Genomic DNA, 11,562 nt, shown 5'->3' on the forward strand with positions numbered 1-11,562 from the left:
TTGCTTCTCTGAGGAGGGGGTAGGTCCCCCATCCCATCCCAATAGGAGATGCTCTGTAGCCAATTTCAGCCCCCTTCCTGCACAAGTCTAGTCTGGCAGAGGAGTCACTGATAAACAGGTCTTTCCTCTGAGAACCAACTGGGGAATGTGGAAAAGGTTGGGGGTGGGGCAAGGACAGAAGCATCAGGATGCAGGTGCAGCAAATTTGAAACCCAACAAATTAAAACATGTATTTTCCAAGAAGGAAACTATGCATGCATGGATTAGAAAACAATTACTGAACAGTGACTCAGGTGAGGGTCGTTGCCAGGCATGGGAACGGGGAGGTTAGGGGAACATGGCCGTCCATCTACCTTGTCGAGCTTTGACTACGACAGTGGTTTTCCATGCCAACTGCACATAAGCATCTCTTGGAGAGCTTTAAAAAAATTCTAATGCAATTAGGAAAGCAACTTCATTTGCATTAACACCTAAAATAATTAAATACTTAGGAATAAATCTAACCAAGGAGAAGAAGGACTTGTATGCTGAGATCTACAAAAATTGCTGAAAGAAATTAAAGATCTAAGTAAATGGAAAGGCATCCCTTGTTCATGGATAGGAAGATGTGACACTGTTATGATGTCAATACTACTTAAAGTACCTAAAGTGATCTGCAGATTCAACACGGTCCCTATCAAAATTCCAGCAGCTTTTTTTTTTTTTTTTTGCAGGAATGGAAAAGCTGATCCTCAGATTCATATGGGATTGCCAAGGTCCCCAAACAGCCCAAATAATCTTGAAAAAGAATGAAGTTAGAGGGCTCACATTACCCAACTTTGAAACTTTCCACAAAGTTACAGTAATAAAAACAGTATGGAACTGGAATCAGGATAAGCATATAGACCAATGGAGTATAATAGAGATCCCAGAAATAAACCATCATATATATGATGACCTAGACTGAATGTTTGTGTCAAAATTCATATACTGAAGCCCTAATCCCTGTTGTGGGAGGTAATTGGGTCATGAGGATGGAGTCTTCATGAAATGGATTAGTGCCCTTAAAAGAAAGGATGAGAGAGATGATTTCTCTATTGTGTGGGGATACACCAAGAAGGCATTCGTTTGCAAACCAGGAAAAGAGCCCTTCCCAAGAACCCGACCATATTGTCACCCTGATCTCAACACTTCTATCTTGTATAACCGTGAGGAATAACCATGTGCTGTTTAAGCCGCCCAGCCTGTGGTATTTTGGTATAGCAGCCTAAACTAAGACATATGGTCAACTGATTGTTGACAGTGGTGCCAAGACCATTCAATGAGGAAAGGACAGTCTTTTCAACAAATGGTGTTGGGAAAATTGGATATCCCTAAGACAAAATAATGAAGTTAGACATTTACCCTAAACCATATACAAAAATGAATTCAAAATGGATCAAAGACCTAAGCTTAATTGTGAAAACTATAAAACTCGTAGAGGAAAACATTGGAGAAAATCATCATGACATTGGATTTGACAATGACTTTATGGATATGACACCAAAAGCAGACAACAATATAAAAAAAAGATAAATTGGACTTCATCCGAATTAAGAACTTCTGTGCATCAAAGGAGACTATCAAGAAAGCAAGACGATAACAAAGAGCATGGAAAAATTACATGTGAATTGTGTATCTGATAAAGGAATAGTATCCAGAATATATAAAGAACTCTTACAACTTAACAACCTAACAGACAACCCAATTAGAAAATACTAAAAAGGACTTAAATAGATACTTCTCCAAAGAGGATACACAAATGACCAATAAGCACCTGAAAGATGATCAACACCGTTAGTCATTAGGGAAACACAAATCAAAACAATGAGATACCACATCACACCTACTAGGATGACTACAATTTTAAAGCAGAAAATCACGTGTGGGTGAGGATATGGAGAGACTAGAATCCTCATGCATTGCTGGTAGGAATTTAAAATGGTATAGTTGCTAAGGAAATCAGTTTGATGGTTTCTCAAAAGCTTGAATATGGAACGTGACCCTAGGCGGAGGACCCTAGGCATATACCAAAAAGAATTGAAAGCAGGGACTCAAGCAGATGCTTGTACACTGATGTTGACAGCAGCATTATTCACGATAGCCGAAAGGTGGGGACAAGCCAAGTTTCCACCCACAGATGCATGGATAAATTAAATGTGGGCTATACACTCAATGAAATGTTATTCAACTGTAAAGAGGAATGAAATGTCGACCTATGCTACAACATAGCTGGCCCTTGAAAACATTTCACTAAGTGAAATAAGTCAGGTAGAAGGGGACAGATATGTATGATTCCACTTATATGAGAAACCTAGACTATGCAAATTCATAGACAGAAAGTGGAATAGAGGTTATCAGGAACTGAGGGGAGAGGAGAAGGGGAGTTACTGTTTAATGGGTACCATTTTTGTTGGAGATGATAAACAAATTTTAGGTGTAGACAGTGGTGATGGTTGCACACAGTGTTAGTATTTTAGTGCCACTGAACTGTATGCTTACAAATGGTAAAAATGATAACTAAGGTTATTTATATTTTGCCACACCTATGTGCTAGCTACTGTCCCAGGTTCTGGGAATCCCATATAAATGAGGCAGGGGAACCGGTCAATAGTTGAGAAGAGTAGAAATGGGATGGAGGCTGGTGATCAAAGGAAAGATGAGGAAAGTCATAAAGGACACCAGATTTTTCATGTGAGTTTGAGAGGGGCTGAGGATGCCCCCCTAAGAACAATTTCAAGCAGAAGAATTGCTTCAGGGATAAGCTTTAGGTACATTATGCTTGAGCTGCCAACCTGCTCTTCACTGTCAAGGAGTAGGAGTTAGCTTCTGTGACACCACTTACCAACGGTGGGCCTTGGACAGAATCCTCAACGTCCCTCCGTGATCCTCAGTTTCCTCATCTGTAAAACAGGGGGATGGTGACTCAACAGTCCTCATGAGGCTGTTGAGAATCCAATGACGCTGTACGTTCAGTGCCCAGCACAGGCCCCGACCTGCTGCAAGGGCTCAGTCATGCGAGCTGTAGCAGAGAGTCGAGGCAGCAGGGCCTTTTGCAAAGAAGCTGAGGAGTGAGCCAGTAACTATAGTGCGGAAACTTAGAGAAAATTCCAAGTGGATTAAGAGTGTTGGGGAAAAAAATCACTGATCATTTTGGTTGAGCGTCAGATGACAGTTTCTTTGTCTTTCAAGGCCAAGTTATATCCCCAAAACATATGTTGCTGTTCTGGGAAATATGCAAGAAAGAGACCTGCAGAGAGAATGGGAACCTCCCACCTCCCACCTCCCGCCATACTTGAGCGTACCTTCTTGGGAAGGCAGACTCTCCAGCACCATTCAAATGACTGCCCCCCTTTCCTCTCTCATGCAGGCCACAGTGAGACAGGCTCATCTCTGTGGGGGTCACCAGGCTTGACTTCCAATGACCATGGCCGATGGCAGAACCCAGCATGGACAGATGCTGATAAGGATGGACCAGAGGCCTCTGCTGGATGCCTGGGTGATTGACAAAGCCCCCCCTTTAAATCAACCTTGGCGAGAAGGGGAAGAGGGGAGAGGATGGGAGGCAGGCCCTGCATTTGCCTGGATTACTTATCCAAAAGGGACTGAGGGGAAAATCTGAACTGGACTTATCTCTCTTTCCTACATCACATTTTCTGCCCTTGGGTAGAATCTGGGCTGGAGATCAAAGTTTGGTTCAGTTATGGAAAAATGCAGGTCCATTTTCACACAGCTGAGTTTGTGGCTGTGAAGGCTATCCCTGCTCCACCGGCAGCTCCCTGTGGACGAGTGAGGGAGGACCCCCTGCTGTCTGATTTGGGCCCACAGACATGTATGAAACACTCTCACTTTGGCAGTCAGAGGAGGGCGAATGGGAGATGCTGGTTTGAACCAAAATAGTCAGGTGGTAGGAAGTTTCCCTTACATCATCGGGTAGGTAGAGGCTTTGACAAGTCTCTTAGTGATAGCCTTGCCATTTCCCGGACCATTTCCTGGAAGAGGAGCTGTCAGAGTTGAGACTTGAAAGAAAGGCTACAGTGAAAACCCCAAGACATGGGTGGGTTTTATTTTCCCCTTAAAACACTGAGATCTGAGGGTCTCCATGATTAAAGACAGGAGTCTGCACTTAATTCGGAGTCTTCTAGTTCTTTCATGAGAGACAGGCCATTCTCGCAGGACCATCATCCAGCACGAGCACACATGTAGAGAGAGTGGTGTTTCTGAGCTCGGGCTCCACCATCAGAAAAACCTGTTCAAGTCCGAGCTCTGCTGTGTGACTTCACGCAAGTCACTTAGCCTCTCTGAGCCCTTTCAGTCTGTCTATAAAAAGAGGATAATAACACTTACTCTGTAAAATTCTTCTGAGGATAAATGAGAATCCCATACAGATGGAGACACAGACCGATGCCTGGGACATACAGGATGTTCTCCGGGAGCAGAGGTTAGCACGCCTATAGCCACAGGTGGGTGCCCTGGGTTGGATCCCAGAGCTGCAAATGCTTCTGCTGCCTTTCGCAGGTAGCCCTGTTCTGATCCTACAGCCCTGCTCCTCTGGATGTGATGAAAACACGTAACTTCCTGGGCTGCTCTCCAGAGACCACCTGCTGTTAGCCTGCTGTGCTCTCACACTCGGATTTAGCCAAGTCCACAGGTGGCAGCTACGAGGCTCTGCCTGGGAGAGAGCTGCTCTTCCTGTGGGGACAGGGGAGAATCTACCCTCCTTTCAGCATCCATCAGGATTGATGACGGGGAAGCCAAGAGAGCTTCAAGGTGGCTTCTGTAACTGGGGGAAGAGGCAAGACTGAGGGAGCTGCATGTGGGAAGACTGGAGGAGCAGAAAGCCAGCTGGGAAGCTAGCGAAAGGGCGGCCAGAGAAGGTGGCAGGGAGGAGTCATGAGAGCAGACTTGCTGGGTGCCCGGCATACATCCCAGCCTCCAGTGACCCCTTCAGGCCTCACAACAAGCCCACGTAGCCAGCGCTAGCCTCTTCCTCCACTTTTACAGATCATGTGAAAGAGAGGGTTTCAGTTCCTGCCCAACATCGTACAGCCAGGCTTTAAAGCCAGCCCACCTGGCATCCCCAGGCACGCCCCTGAATCATTCTGTCCAGTGCCCTGGGCACAGGGCATTTATTAAAGGTACCAGGCCTTATCCTAGGAGCAATAGGAACTCAGTAGAAGCATCCCATAACCACATCTGCATCTTATGACAAGATTCCTCTGGCTGCTGGTGGAGAAGAGATGAGAGGACAGCAAGGGTGAAATGCAGAGTCACCCTGCACAGAGCCCCTTGAAGGCGTTCCCGGCCATTGAGGTTAAGGGTGGAGGTTGGACTGACACTGAAGGAGGTGGGGGAGAAGTGGGGAATTTTAGAGATGTTGGCTCTTCCCCTCTCTGTGCTTTACCCTAATTTTATTCGTGGAATAAAAGAATTAGCTCTGTGTTCAGCACTGCGGGTGGTGGGGGAAGGGCAGGGGAGGGAGGAGGGAGAGGTGTCAACTCACCAGAGAGCCTGGGCAGCCCCTCCAGGGACCAGGCTGTCACTTCCCCCTGCCTCTCCTGTCAGGTTCAGGGGCTGGGAGCCCCCACCCCTGAAGTTGGGGGTTGCAGGAGCCGTCAGATCCCAGGGGACCAGCATTCAGATTGATTCCCCAAGAATCCAGCCAACAGGGAGACAGCCCTCCCAGGGGACAGGAAACCCTCTCCAGACCCAAAGAACCCTTGGAGGCTGCCCACCTCCTGCCCTTCTTCCCCAGGGGCTGAGGCTTTATCCTGAATCACTGGGAAGTCTGGGAGCTGCCTTCTGACACAATCACTTCCACCCCAATGTTGCCCACGTGCCTTGACAAACGGAATCAAAGCTGTTTGGAAGAACGCACCCAGAAAGTCAAGCAGTTTACCCACTGTCAGGGGCGGCTTTGAACCAAATCCTCACCTCCAGGTAGTATTTACCTCCAGCACACACACAGCCTGGGCTCCCTGAGGCTGGAAGAGGATCTGGCCTCCCAGGTAGCAGCCCCGCCCCTTCAGAAAAGCCAAAAAAGCATCCTGTTTCAACCTCTAAATCTCCACATGCCAAATTTAAGAAGGGGGAAGGAGCTCCAGCACTAGAGTGAAGAAGGGGCGATTCTGACCCGCCTCCCTCCAGCACCTTGAGGTCCCTGCCATTTGCATTCTGCCTCACCCGGTTCCTGCCACCACTGAGAGTTAATCTCCACAGCCCAGATTAGTTTATTCGATTAACTCTGCTCCCTACAGACCATCCCGGGAGCTCTCCGCCACGCATCCAGAACGAGCGTCACCAACATTTTACCAAGAAGATTCAATAGAATAATCTTTTTCTTTCTTCCTTTCATATGATTGGAAAATAAATTGAAAATGAATTTCAGGCATTGCTTGTGTTTTAAATATGAGATAAAGGGCAGCCCAGTGCCAGCTAGTTCAATAGATGGGGTGGGGTGGGGTGGGGAGCTGGAGGAGGGCTTCCATTATAAGCAACACAAGCACGCTTCGGAAGCAGGAGGCTTTTAATCACGTGTGTTAGGTTACCGCCAATATTTGTGTAATTAGGCTATCCCATTTTGACACCTTTAACTGATGATGATGATTTTTTGTTTCTGGAGAACTCCAGCATAGCCATCAACACTTGAACTTCTGAAAGAAAGCTCTTCCCTTCAGCGTCTTGTTTCAAACTGTCTCTTAAGCCACTGGTCCTCCAACTTGCCTCCAGGTTGAAACCCCCAGGGAGTTTTTTAAAATTCTGATGCTTGGGTCCCACCTCCAGAATTGGGATTTAATAGGTCAGGGTGTGACCTGGCCAGAGGGTGATTTGTAAAGCTTTGCAATTTTGATGATTATGATTATTTTCCTTTTTAACTTAAAAAAATTTTTTTCTAAAGCTTCTTTTAGAAGAGGATTCCAAGAAGGAGCCAAGTTTGAGAACTTCTGTCACCAACTCTTCTCTGCTAATAGCAGGATGGGGAAAACTCAAAGGTGTCACCATGTCATTAACCGCCCTGTTAAGCAGGGCACCCTCACACTCTTAAGCATCAGGTTAGAAACTTCCAGTCAACAAGCTAGCCCTTCTAACCTTCTTTTTTCCAGTAAGGGTACGTGCTTGCCAAGCCATAGGTGTCTTGGTGGGAGGGCCTTGGGCAGACAATGACCCCAAGTATTTGTAATGCCACGTTCACAGATGTATTTATACAGGGCCTGTGTTCAGCATTTGTCATCACTGTCACCGAAAATGATTTCCTGGGTCATAAAAATGACTACAAAGCTTGACCCCGAAGATTCGACGTGCCTGTTTGCTTATTCAGGTTCAAGATGTGATGTCAAACACTGCTCTATTAGTGGTCGCTTTTCACACGGAGTTTGCTCGGGGTTGATAACAATGATGGTCGGAGAAGCATGTTGATGTTGGTCCAGATAGGATGGTGCTGAGGTGCCGAGAGCAAGGGTGTTGACAAGGCAGAGGAGGCTGGGAAAGATGTGCAAATGCAGGTGTTACCTTCCCTGGCAGCCCCCTTTCAGAAACCGGCAGTTCATCACAGGATGACAGTAACAGCAGGATTCCTGGGACGAGGGTCTCCTATGAGGGATTTCTGGGTCTCACACACAATGTGGCCTCCGTTTTACACAGCCCCCCACACACATATTTTAAAATGCACAGAAGTCTAATTACAGTGGGCAGACACACTTCTTTTAATTATTCATTACAGCTCCAGTTCACAGAGACTTTTTCTAAAGTTAGAGTCATTGTCAAATAATGAGGCCTCCCCCTCCCGCCCCTGTCCCACTTGTGCGTCAAACCAGGCAGAGGCCAGCCTACCTCCTAATTTCATTAGCCCAACATTACTACAGGTTGCAGGAAGGAGGGGGGTCAGACTCAGATATTCCCAAAGAAGAATCCTATTTTAAAATCAGGTTATTAAAACACTCAGACAAGCAGACACACCCAGATACATGTCAGATCAATTGCTGGGCACTGGTGCAGTTTTTGAAAGACGGAGTGCCTTCACTTTCATTAAATTATATGATTGTGTAGGAAAGATGGGCTGTCGTTCAGCTGTGAACCTTCAGCCAAGTCACATTAGAACCAACATTAGGATGGCAGATTGCTTTTTAAAACTAATAATAACAAGTAAAACATTTAAGCACAATAAAAAAAATAATCTGAAGGGGGAAGGGAATAGCTCAGTGGTAGAGTGCATGCTTGGCAAGCATGAGGTCCTGGGTTCGATTCCCAGTACCTCCATTAAAAAATGAAAATAAACCGAATTAACTCCCCCCAAAATTAGAATAATTAATTAATTAATTAATTTTTAAAATCTGAGTGTGTGATTTCAGTTGCACACAAAGAAACAAAAATTTCCTAAACTGAATGTTCTCAATTCTTTTTATTAACCACCATTACTAGAAATCAATTGCAAATTGTTTGAGGTTATTTTTCTAAAGGTCTTTAGACTGTGACATATTGGTGGTGCCCTTTAAGTATCTCTGTCTGCAGGTCCTGCCTGGTGGAGACCTCAGACAGGACTCGGTCCGCGATTTACATTTCAAGCATTTGGAATTCCAAACACCTCTGCTTTCTCCTCTGGAATATTTTACGGTCAGCCAAACGTCATCCATTTGGAATCTGTGATATTTCACCTTTGGAATGTGGAATTTCTTTTGTTGGAATGGTTTAAAAGAATCCTCTCCTCCATGCAAATCCAGTATTTGAAAGAAGAACTTGGTCCACAGTCCATCATGATGGAGAAACAAGCGCTCACAGCATTTTAAAATCCTAAGAGGCTGTTGGCCAGCCGAGTCCTGCAAAGAAATCTCGAAGCTAACAGGACCCAAAACTGCATATTTTAAATTGGATTCTCTGAGGATGACTTTTCCTGCGTCTCTTCCCCCTGGAGGGACTTGACGCTGGGTCTTCTGCCAGGATGATTCGAATTCCTCATTTACGATCTCTCCCCATGAGTGATGCTCCATCTAGTCTACTCCTCGGCACATAGTAGGAGCTCAGTAATTGTTCCTGGGGTTTATAATTTGGCTATTTGTTTTCCATCCACTGTGCTAATGGGGAAAGAAACTCATCACATGTGGGCTGACAGTCCTTCAAAAGAACAGCACGGGGTCCCCCAGACCCAGTCTTCAGACTTGGCCCCAGGAACTCTGCTGCTGTTTGGTGAGCCCACTGATCTACAGATCGCTCCCACACTGGGCTCCACCCTCCCACAGGGCATCTCCGCCGGCCCTCTGCAGGCCCCACCCCCCATCTCCTTTCCTCTGACAAAGTACGGAATATCAATAGCATTTTAGGCTTAGAAAGTTCAAGGGTCAATCTTCAAGGTGCTTAAGGCAGGGGAAAACTCCCCTGTCTTGGGGTGCCTGACAGTGACGGCATCTCCAACTAAATAGGAGCATCTCTGTGTGAAAGCGCCAGTGTTCCTCATGCTAATTAAACAAACCAATTATGGTAATTAACTGGCACAAATGTTTAAATGGCTGGGAAGCAGAATGAAGGGGGTTACCACTGAGATGCCACACAATTATCCTGGTAAAAATGGATTTCTAAACAAGGGGATGCTTGACATTTTTGGTCACTTTCAAAATGTATATATATTGAAATTCTTAGGAAGGATCTGCCAATTCCACTCCATCCTTAGACTGTTAAAGACAAGAAATATCAGAAAGAAAAACAAGCACACCAAGGGAGAAAGAGAGAACATAAACCAAATTTTTAAAATCCTGCTCAACTGACAAGGATGCAATGGGATGTTACTTCCCCATCACTTAGCGATCATAATTAAAGAAATTCGGTTTTGATGAAGGTCACCTTGACTTTAGGAAGGAAAGAAGGCCTGAATGATATGCTAATTAGGACACATCTCTTTGAAAACTGTCCAAGTGGCTGAATATATATTTTTAAACCAGGCCTGTAGTTAAAAGAGTTTGCACCAAGTTCTGGCTTTTTGTTTTCTTCCTAAAGAGAGTTGGTTGGTCCAGTTGCTCCCTTGTTGTTGAAATTCAATCAGGGGCATTAAAGTGTAAACCAGTTGAAAAAACAAAGAGCTTTAGGGAAATTAGTTGCTTCAACAACAACAAACAAGCACTTGGTAATCTTCTTAGAGAAATTAATGAAGAGCAAACCCCCCTCAACTGGGGAGAAGAATGATTCCCGGCTCTCAAAGCACCGGCCTGGGAGCTTGAGAGAGAAGGTGTGAATGAAGAGAGAAGGATTAAGTCGAACTTCAAGGAGAACACAAAGAAATTTGGGGGATCTGAGAGCGCAGTGCACCCATTTTCAGATGGAGGAGTATTTTGGAGGGCCAAGGGGTCCTAATCCTCTATGCAAATCTCCTTAGATTGAAGTTTGCTTAAGTGTTTTATTTCTTTGCATACAATTAACATGCGAAGCCCTGAAATGCTAACCGACTTCAAAGTCGCCTTGTCTAGAAGCATCTCAAGTTATCTCGCCTGCTGCCTTTAATCATCTTCCAAGCTTTTCTGATACTTGAAGACGAAATCTCATTTTTCAGAGTCTTGAAGGCCTTACACACACTCAAAAGAAGGAAAAAAACCACCCCCTCCACCATTAAACAAACAAAGCACCCCCCTTCTGCATTACAGGCCAGAACTTTATCTTCGTTTTGTTGGTTCTAAGGTTGATAAGTAGATCTGCTATTTTTACTTCCAATTGGATCGTGTTCCCGGCGCTTCTCTTTTTGATTTAACATGCAAATCATAATCCTGAACTATGGAATGTTTTGTTTCTGAAACTATTTATTTGGAAATGACTTGAAATTCCCAGAAAAGTTACAAAACTAAAAACAATACTTTTGCCTTTGTCTAAATTCACCTACTGTCAGCATTTTACCCCAGTGCTTTATCACATATGCATGTCACACACACACACACAAACACACACACACACACACACACACACACACACACACACACACTCCAAAGTTGCTTCTTTAAACCAGTTGAGAGTACATTATATACCTTAAGTTACAACCCCCAGGTACTTCCATGGGAATTTCCTAAAAACAGGAATATTCCCTTACATAACCACAATATAGTTATCAACTTCAGTAAATTTAACCTTGATACAATAACTTTTATCTGGTTTATCATTTGTGCTTCAGTTTTGACAGTTGATCCAATAATGTCCTTTGAGTGTTTTCCCTGCTAAGACCTGGTTGGTGTAGGGTCAGGGATTACATTTGGTTGACATACCCTTTTTAGTTTGAACAATGTTTTTAAAGTCATATAAATTTAAAGCGTTTGGATATTTTAAGTAAAAAATGACTATATTCAGTAAATGACTAGTATTTAATCTAGACACCTGAAGTTTAAGTTTTTGCCAACATTTGTAACTGATGTATGTGGAACCCAAGAATCAGAATAACAATAAAAACAGCAAGGACAATTGACCTTTACTGATGACCTATTATGTGTCAGGTGCTCTGCTAAGTGATTTTTATGGACTGTCTGGGCAGTTGTTCTATCAAGGTCTCCTTTTCCATCTCCCAGCACAGAATGAAGG

At 44.5% G+C, this 11,562-nt stretch overlaps 1 non-coding gene across 1 annotated transcript; it reads left to right on the plus strand.

The window, feature by feature from the left end:
• The first annotated feature begins 8,200 nt into the window (after positions 1 to 8,200).
• On the plus strand, positions 8,201 to 8,274 carry TRNAA-GGC (transfer RNA alanine (anticodon GGC)). The gene has a single exon. It is a non-coding gene; the product is annotated as a tRNA-Ala (tRNA).
• The last annotated feature ends 3,288 nt before the right edge of the window (positions 8,275 to 11,562 follow it).

The sequence above is a fragment of the Camelus dromedarius genome, chromosome 9 (assembly GCF_036321535.1).
Source record: "Camelus dromedarius isolate mCamDro1 chromosome 9, mCamDro1.pat, whole genome shotgun sequence".
In the NCBI taxonomy this organism is placed as follows: domain Eukaryota; kingdom Metazoa; phylum Chordata; class Mammalia; order Artiodactyla; family Camelidae; genus Camelus; species Camelus dromedarius.